At 39.8% G+C, this 10,649-nt stretch overlaps 1 pseudogene; it reads left to right on the top strand.

Annotated features, from left to right (window-relative positions):
- Positions 1–2,380: 2,380 nt before the first annotated feature.
- Positions 2,381–4,862, top strand: LOC147910551 (uncharacterized; annotated as a pseudogene).
- Positions 4,863–10,649: the final 5,787 nt, after the last annotated feature.

Here is a 10,649-nt window from a genome sequence, read left to right on the forward strand (position 1 = left end):
GTGCCGCAATTAAGTCGTCATCGGCGATGGAATCCTTGACCTTACCGAAGGCGAAGAAAATGCGAAAGAAAAAAGAGGAAGACGTATGCAAAGCAGGGTTACGTAGTCTCAGTTGCGGCGCTTAACTGCGCCAAACTCTCTTCTCGCGATGCCGCGGGGATGGCGAACTACTACTACTACTACTACTATTACTGCTACTACTGCTACTACTACTACTACTGCTACTACCACTACTACTACTACTACTACTACTACTACTGTACTTTTTCCGCTCCCTCCCTGCGTACTCACGTGCACGCCTCACGACGCTTTCATTCATAATTAGAGAAAAAACAGAGAAGTAGCGAGAAAGAGCGCGCCGTCTCGGAAAGAAGCGAAAGAAGAGGAAAGAAGAGGAAACGAGATGCGCGAGAGCGAGCGAGACGAAAGCAGCACGAGCGAGAAAAGCACAGTATGGCTCGCGTAGTGGAAAGAAAGAGTCAATGAAGAAAGTGGCGTAGTAGAGCGGGGGTTCGGGTTGGGGGGAGGGGCAGGGGTCGGTGCTCAATGAATAAGAGAGTAAGAGCGCGAGGATGCTGGCGGATAAGGACGGAGGAACCAAATGGTGGCAGAGATGGCAGGCGAGGTAGAGGGTGAGTTGAGACGCGGCGAATCTTAAAGACTTTCGCCGTTCTGTTAATTTTCTTCTCAAAGTGGGTTAAATTATTTTACGACTTTCAACGCCAGTTTCTCACCACAGGCGGCTCTCTTTCTCTCTCACTTTTCTTGTCTCTTCCCCTCTCTCATTCTTTCATGGGCAATGCGCGACGGTGTCACGTGCACTTAGCGAGGCTTATTTTCTCGTTGGATTTATCGTTTTCTTCCACCGCGATTCGTGTTTCTACTTTCTTTTGCTGTTCCCGCGAATTCCGCGATGTGTGGAAACTTTTTCATTGGATTTCCGTCTGCTGCTCCAACTTGTTGGTCTCTAATATTTCATTTTAAGATTAAGTGAAACGATATTTAGATCTTCGATAGTTATCACTCACAATGATTTTTAATAGCACACACTTAATTTTAGAACAATTTTAGAATATATTATCCCAAATAATTTAATTTATTTATATTTACTGTTTGTTTATATTTTAAAAACAAACAAATTTTAAAAATAAAATTTAATTTACATTGTATATTAGGAATATTTCATTAATTTCATAAATGTAAAAGTAAAATATGTAGGAAAAGTTACAACAAACATAATATTTCTCAAAATTATTTTATTGATAAAATCACTATTTTTATGCAAATGTCATATAATATTACAAAATAAACATATAAAATATAATATTAATAGTAATTCTATAAACAGCACGTTTCCAAGTAATTTATCTCATTTAAAATTCACTTAATATTGCATCATAAAATGTTGCATTAATAATTAAACTCTCCCGCAACGCTTAAGTAAAAAAAAAATTTTCCATCGGCTAACCGGAATCTTAAATGGGAATCTTTAAACACGCGACTTTAAGCTCTAAACGCTTAACGAGCAAAATTAGGTGACGAGAGTTGATAGTGAAGCCGTAGAGATTTTCTCGGGAAAGTGCACGCCACTTCCGCCGACTTCCGTTTTAAATAAATTCACCGCCGTAGCCAGCCTGATATTTCCGACGAGAGAAAACTTAGCCGCCACGGAGAACTTTATAAAGTTTCTCCATTTACTCGTGCAAAAAGGAACAAAGTGGTGCCGGCAAACAGAATCATGCCTCAAAACGTAGTCTTCGACCTTCAACACCTTTCCCGCGCGTAAACGATGCGATCATTTCCGGCCGATATTTCGGACTCTTTATTTGCGCCCAAATATATAAACGAAACTATTATAAGCAAAGAAATTTTTTTATCCGACACATTTGTCGAGTTCTTTGTCACTAAAATGATTACAAATTTTTGTAAAAATAGTAATTATATTGTATATAAGCCACGATAACACGCAAAGAAATTATTTCGAACATTGCTATTTTTGTTCGATCTTACTGTACTATGTTTACTTACGCTATTCATTACATCTTTTATCGGTTATTATTTATCTGAATATAAACGACAAGACAAAAGCAATTTTGCCTTTAAATAGTTGTAAATAAAACAGCGTATTATCATATTTTATATTCGTCTGTGATTTAATTATGAATCACTGGTAATGTATGATAAGAGATTGGAGGTTGTCACACAAATAGTCATTGAAAGAATTTTCTTCCAAATGAATGTTTTCTAGAAAAGGTGTCGAGAGTATGAGTAAAAACGTGGACAGTGGCGAGAGGAAGCAAACGCGCGCGCACATATATATACGCAACATACACATACACTCACACACTCACACACACACACACACATACACATACACGTATGCATTGCACGCATTCACGCACACGTACGGGAGGGGGGGGATCGGTCGAGACCCCCGTACCGGCCAATGGCGTTTCACCCCCGTACCGAGGGTGGGTCGCCATAGCAACCCCTCGCCATGCCACATATACGCGCGCGTAGAGTCACGTATACATGTATACGTGCGCCACTCGCGTTGGGCGCTTTCGTGAGTGAGTCGAGGGATATAGGGGGAGGACGACGAAGGAAGAGAGTACTATGGGAAAGGATGAGGACGGCCACGGGAGGAAGAGAGGGGAGAGGGATACCTCTTCCACCCTTGGACAAGCCCAATCGATCGAGGTGTGCTTCGGCCGGACGAAACTCACCCTCTGTCGGCCCGCCTCCCCCGATCCACCGCTACCATCTACCCAACTTCTACCTACATCCTCCTTTCCCCTCATCCATCCTTCGAAGCGGCGGTGCCTGTTATTTGAATGAGGGGCTGCCGACGGTGGTTGGGGTTGAATGTGACAGAGTGCCACCCCCGAGGGCCTCTCCCGCCGCCCGTGGAAAGTGCGGCGAGCGAGCCCCATCTCTCTCCCCCCGCTCTTTTCCTTCTATCTCCTGTCAGTCTTGTTCTCTTGTGCTCTTACCCTCTCTCTTTCTCTCTTACTATCTTTCTCTCTCTTCCTTTTCATTCGCCCTCTTATTCTCTCCTTTGACTCTCCACCTCCCTCATCCCCTATACCTGACGCTGCCACCTCCCGTTCAAGCATAGGACGGCTCGCGCGGAGGTTACGGGGGGGCCCGGCGGGGGTGGCGTGGACAGAAATCAATATAAGACGGGCCTCCACGTACTCCATCCCTCTCCTATGTAGCCCTCGCTCTCGCCCTCTCTGCCCTCTCTCACCCTCTCATCCTCTCTCGTTCTCTAGCTCTAACCCCCCGGCTGTCCCCCTTCCACCCTCTCTTACCTCTTCAACCCCAACATTCCTCATCCTCTCTACCGCACCATGTTCCCTCGAGGGTGGACTAGCACACATACACGTGCACATACACACGCACACATGCATAAACATACGGCTGTACATGTACGGAAAGCACCAACGCGCTAGCAAACCAAGCATTTCTGTACAGGGTGTGTTTCGCTATGCAACGGGTGACCCATGAGTGCTGCTGATGTTAGTGGCATGCGATAAATTTGTTTACTAGGTAAAACTGATAACGATAAATTTATATAAAACAACAATTCCTTAACATTTATATTAATATTTTATATTCAGTTTGGAAATTTAACGTGCTAATATTCTCATCACATCATTTGGTACATTAGAAAATTTTTGTCAAGTATTATCAGTTAATTCTGACTTGAAATAGATTTTTATTTGATCGATATGTCTATTAATTATTTTCAATTATATCATGTTGTTTCCAAAATATGTTTTATGTTTGTACATATCTCGATGAACTCCTTATCTGTTTAATGTATCTCTAACGATATTCTTTATAAAATTGGTAACGTAATGATCGGATAAAAATCACGAAATGAAAATAAATCGACGGTATTATCTATTTCTAACCACGTTCCAGCAAAAGTAGAAAACCGATAAGTCTTGAGCGACACGAATTTCTGAGAGTCTGGTCGAGCGACACTTTGCAGACACCCGTTTCGTCGCGGTATATAGGATCGATAGAAGGACAGCAAACGTGTGGGGAGAGTGGAGTTCGTATCCTGCGGATAAGGGAACGGCATCCATAAATTACGACGCAACTCTGCAGGGTAAAAGTCCTGTACGAGAGACCTCCTATATACGACTGAGGTCCCTTCCACCCGCCTCCCTCCCTCCCCTCGTTTCTCACTCCCGTCTTGGCTCTTATTTCCACCCTTGGCATCCGACACTCAGCCCACGGTCGTCCTTTGCCGGAGACGACCCTCCTCCCCGGCCTCCAGGCCCCAGGGAGGGCTAAGGGTAGGCGTGCTACGGAACTATAAATTTTATCGTTAAGTTGTTTAGACCCCGCGGTCCGCAAACTGCTCGAGCCGTTCTACGTTATCCCCCTTCGGGTCTCCTTGGCCCCCAATTCCCTGCTCGCGTCCCTTCGTCTTCCTACCTTCTTGCGCTGGGGGTTGATTCCGAAGACTCACTTTCTACCAATTTCTCTGCTCTCAGCCCCCGATCCCGCGGGGTCCACCGATACTTCAGCTATGTATACGCTCGACGGGACGCACAACTGAAACGACTGAGCGAAATCGTATCTTTCTTGGAAGCGCCATTCTATCGGCAGGAAGCTTCTCGACGATCGCGGTGATCGAATTCCTTTTGCGCACGAAGTCGATCCCTTGGAAAGGAACCACTCTCGTTCTGTAGAAAAGTAGTGGTAGCCACTCTGATCGAGTTTGATGTAGAATTTCTATATTATAGCAAAACATTAAGAAAGTAAAATGTTTCAGAATATTTCATGCAAATTTGCAGATTTATTTGATACCTTAATGGCACGTTTTGTAAAAGAGAGCAGATTTATAAGATTAATAAACATTTTATCATATATGATTTCATATCTATAATATTTTTTTTCAATATTTCAAATTCTGGAATTATTTTAAGATGAATATTACTTATTTTGTATATTGGTTACATTATATTTTGTATATGTACCGAACTTATTCAAAAGTGCTTAATTATCATGACAGCTACATATTACATTAGACAACGTAATTTGAAGTATTGCATCATATTTATTATGAATAGGGATCTCGATTCAGACTTTGTGACATTTTTCCAAGGACCCTTTCAATTATATTTGGTAATCTCAAATATTGCACTTATCGAATCATATAAAAATCTCGTGCTATCATCGTTTTTTGTATGTATGGGCTAGGTAGATTTTCTCCGAAAGAGACGCTCCGTAAAACGTGCGAGATCCTCAGATGAGTGGAAATATTCTATGTGCTATACGGATTCAGAAAGAAACAAAGAAACCCGCGTCGTCGTCGGGGGGTTATCACGTAGATGTATAAGGGAACAAGAGCGGACATGGGGTTGACGGTGGTGGGATGCCGAAGTCTGCCGAACAGTGAGAGGGTGGCAGGAGAGGGTGAGTTCGATTCCGCGAAAACTGTACGTTTTTCTCGCCGATAGAATGGCCGAGACGTCACCTGAATACATTATGTGTTTTCCACCCCTGGGGCTAGGATATTGAAATTTTTAATATCGAGGGCTGGCGACTGGGAAAGAAATGGAGGATGAGGGACGGACGAACGGAGCCAAACGTCTATGGCTTTCTGAGGCATCCCTCGTGTAACCACCCTCCCACGATCCCTTATTTTGCTGTCGATATAGCTGGCTACCGATATATTTTTACATACGAGCGCGAATATGTATATGTGTATACCCACTTGAGCGTGCAAGTACGTCGCCACTTGCACGTTTTATTGCATTATCGTTGGTTGTCTCTTGTGGATGCTACGAACGAAAGTTTGAAGTGGCAAAAATAACGAAATATTATTTTAACGAAAGTATTCTCGAATTTAATCCTGAATTGTAAATTATAATTGAACAAATCGTAAAAAAAATTTTCAAATATTTATTTATAATTTTATAATTTAAATATTTATAATTTTAGTTTTCGATAAAAATGCATAATATATAATTAAATAAATAAAAAGAATTTGAAAAACTGTCACGAAGAAAGTGATTTATGTAGTTTGAAATATGTCTTTCGAAGAGATTTTGACAATGAAACTCACTTATCCTTGACAAGAAATCTTTTTCATTCTCGAAATACGTATAAAGCAGACTGTGTGCATAGTCAAAGTGGCCACAAGAAAAATAAATGTATTAGCCTAAAAAGGTAGATGGGAAGTCTCGTCAATGGGACTGATCTAAGTTAAAAAAAAGGTAACCTTTGCCGACCACGACCAACGGTTCTCCACGTGCCGCTTTGAAAAGAATTTATGATCCAGTTTCGCTGAAAATGACGCAGGTGCTCGTCTGTCCACATACTCGACGCCGCTATCTGATCCCTACAAGATCGTTGAAAACGTTAGTACGTTTCACGATGACCTACATCTCGACCGTCCGTGTCGTCCTCCGATTGTCCTAGTTGTCTACCTGGACGCTCTGCCCGGTGGACACTCCGATAATTTAGACTTTTCTGACCGGTACGCGACGCAATCCTGGGCCTACCAAACTCAACTTAGATCAGGCCACCGAAGTAGACCAGGCGCGTGCTAGCAACCCTTTCCGCGCGAAATTTCAGGGCGCGACCGGGTTGCCCCGCGTCGGATCATCCCTTGACCCTGGGCGTGCGGCCCAGCCTCGGGCCCCTTCGGTGGTCAAAACAGGCGGAAACATGGCCTGACCCTCGTATATCATGAGTCGCCAAAAGATTTTACCTCCGCTGGGCGTTGACCAATTAAAAGGAAATTCATTTCCTTGACGATTGAATTGATTTTTTTAAATATTCTTTCCATTTAATTTTCATATAATATTCACAAATTAATTGTAACATAACAGCACCAATAAATACGGTGAGAAAAAGTATAATTTTAATAGATATTTATTTGAATATTACCAACTAAACGTTTACTTACAAATATTTACTTAATAAAAAGAAATGATAATTAAATCGAATTAATGATTCTTGTATCAAATATACATTTTTACCTTTAAATATTTAGTTGACACTATTCAAAGAAATGATTTATTAAAATTTAGTATATTTGTTTCAGTAATAATTTAATTTTTATATTGTCTCGAGTGAAAAATACTTAATAAACAAATATTTTGGATATTATATGTGTGATAAAAATAACCATATATATTACTATTAAGTAAATCAGATAAAGAGTTAAATTACATATTTCACTAACATAAAATTAATACGAATTATATATACAGAATAATGTCAATGCTAATATTACGATCAATTAGAGTGTAAAATATATGCAATACGAAAATTAGTTCTAAAGCATTGAAATATTTATATATATTTATTATTGATATTCAATTATTTTACCAAATTTCTCGAGACGCTATATTTTACTTTATTATGCTATTGTATCATTTTCTTTATATATTATTAATGTAATGTGACATTTTCTAGAAGTAGCTACAAAATAAAATTTACATATCTTTGTTACATTTATATAAAACAATGTTATATTTATATAAAAGAGAGCTTCTCCTTAGTCATTGCACGAATATTAGACTGTTCCTTTTAACTTACACGAAAGCGTATTAACTTTTCGCAACCGCTACACTAAACCACGGTTATCTATAAACATGAAATCCTTACGCATCAACAAAATGGAGGTGTTAGAATTAATAATATATACTAATATTCAAAGAATTTATAATTCTTATATTTGTTATAATACATCTAAATGAATTATAATATTTACAAGAATTAGAATTAATGTGATCAAACGAATATTTTAAAATACGATAAAAAATTGATGATCTAAACATCATTTAATCTAAACGTCCCTTAAATCTTTTTAAATATAAAAATTCTTCAATTTCTTTTATACAAAAAGAAAATATTAAAATTTTCGTAAAATTTTGCACATTATGACACGTTTAATACTAAAAAGGCTGAATAAATTCATGCACTGCTTTTTTTCTCCGCTGTGCATCTACACGGTAGCGGATGATTTTATTCAGCAATGGTACCCCGGCCGACTGGGGGGTACGATGTTGACGACGACGTTGCCCGGGTTGTGGCGTTCGTGCTCTCGTTACAGCGCCTCCACTCTACGAGATTCAATATTCTAACCAAAATCCCCGGGGCAACGGAAGGAGGGGGCCGGGGATAAGGGCGGTCTCTGTGGAGAACGGGTAAGGGGGTGAAGCGGTGGTGGTTCGCATAGGGGGTGTACGGCAAAACTTTCTAGGCGTGCAGCCACGGGAACGCTCGCTCGACATGCAGCCGCGAACGTGAACGGGAGGCGCATCCGGGACTAAAGTTTCCCGAGTAGAAACGACGTTGCCGATGTCGTCCCGTCTTCGTTGACGTTCGTAAACTCGCGCGGTCCGCACACGAAAACTCCGAGAGGACGAGGATGACTTCACGAGCGAGTTAGTTGACGGACTCGACGTCGCTCCGTCGTATAGCTACCGTCAGGAATCCGCCAGGAATCCAAGGGAGAAGAGAAATTTTCAGTTTTTCCTCTCACGCCTCCGAGGAATTCAAGATAATGGCGGACGCGACAATCAGATATCAAGAATCGGAGGCATATCCTATAGTTGCCTCAATAATTTTGTTTAAAAAATAGCCTTCCTCGCATTTTAATTCTAATTTTAATCTTGGTAATTTTAATCTCTAAAAACAATTATATGTTTAAGAATCATGTTATAGTATTCGTTTTAAGGGGAATTTCATTGTTGGGGCATGTTCCATTATCGAATGCCTTTTCTTTTCGAGTGGCGTTTCGAGCTAAGAAAATTGACAATTAATTTCAATGTAAAGCCGTCAAGTAGTTCAATACTTTGGAAGGCTTTTAAAAAACTTATTTAAATTATTGTCGATTCCTGTGAATGTGTACACATGTTTCGTTCGTTTAATTTTTTTTAATGCACGCTACAAAATTTGTATCTCGGAACGAGTCTTGCGAAATTTTTACGACAATCACAAATACATCTGCAAAGTGCAAAATCTCGTTTAATACTAATGGAGCTTGCGCGTTGAATTAGCCGGGCTCGCACGATGAACACGCAAACACATTTGCGCGCGAATTCGACGATTTCTCAAACATACGCGCAATATTTTCTACGTCAAGAAAAACTCGAGGCTAAAGTACGACGAAAGCTCTTCCTTTCTGAGTTTCCTCTTCCTTTTACATATTTCTCTTACAGCATATGCATTACGCATATCGATGTACTTCTCGAATTTACCCTCGAACAACCAATCGAAGTCATGAGTTCTATATCGGTGAAAATAAGAGTGTCACGGTGGTTTCAAATATAAGAAATGTCTTTTACTTTTATTATTCCCCATATTTCCGAAATTCGAAGCCTATCAGAAGTTACAAGCAAAATGCTGTCATTAAACATACAAACGTATACGAATAATTTCATCGATTACGTCACTAATTATACATAATTGTTTGTCCTTTATTATTATATATTTCCATATTTCGGTTAAAGTTAAAATAAAATTTCTTTTCCTAATTCTTGTCGATAGATCTTTGATGTCTGAATAGAATCATGCTTTTCAGTTTACTCTTTTAACGAGTAAGTTTATTATAATTGAAAAAAGGTGAAAATAATGATAAAAACATATAAAATACTACGTTTTCTTTTTCTTCACCTATCACACTTGTGTATTAATATTCTTCTAACATTTTTTTCCGACAGTTGTTCCACTTAATTGCCTTCAAGTTCCCAATCGAGCTCATCGTATCGAAACAACGAAGGTAGAATAATTTTGCAAGGGAGAGGTGAATACTTTACCATCGACTGTACATCTCGGAAGTACGTATAGAGTCTTCCCTTCGTACAGAAGGAAAGACCTGGGGCTATGGCTTCCCATCTTCGGTCTTGTCCTCTCTTTTTCTCCCCGTTTCGCCCTCCGGCGACTACCTCTCCTCCCTTCCTCTCCCATCGTTCTCCCCTTCCGTCTGGATGCGCGTGCATGCTACAAGATATGGATAACAAAATGCACCGGTGATGGTGCACGCTCGTCCGTTACAGGGCGTCGTAAACTTTTGATGTGAAGCACTCGACGACGGAGATCCCCACGTGACCTCGTTTCTTTAACGCCCTCTGATGCGACGTAGGGCTCTTTGAGCATCCTGTAGGAGGGTTAGCTGCGAGCTATTGGTAAGAGGTATCAAGATTCGGACGCATTGTGTGAAGTCAAAAGTTATTTCAGATATGCACAAAGTTGCGATATTTGTAATATTGATTTCTACGTGGCCTATTTGCATAATTTGGAATCCATTCTTTCGTAGACTTATGTAAAATTTAACCTATTTAATAATGATAGTGCTTATCAATAAATAAAAGAAGACAAGGGAAAGTGTAAAGAAAGTTCATAAGTGACAAATGGATCATATAATTTAATAAAAAATGATTGTAAGACATACATAGATGTGCTTAAAGATCTTAAAAAAATCTTGATCTGAAGAGTCAAGAAAAATTTTGTCTGTTTTTCGCACAAAAATACGAAGTTCTTGAAATAGGAAAAAATCAAATTTATCTGAAGAAATTCTGTTATTCGACACCAAGGCTAATTATGCACCAAAGAATAAAATAATTTACAGCAAAAACACTTCTGTTTTAAATATCTTTGGAGTCTCTCAAAAT

This window comes from Acromyrmex echinatior, chromosome 2 (genome assembly GCF_024713525.1).
Source record: "Acromyrmex echinatior isolate Ae372 chromosome 2, ASM2471352v2, whole genome shotgun sequence".
Taxonomy (NCBI): Eukaryota; Metazoa; Arthropoda; class Insecta; order Hymenoptera; family Formicidae; genus Acromyrmex; species Acromyrmex echinatior.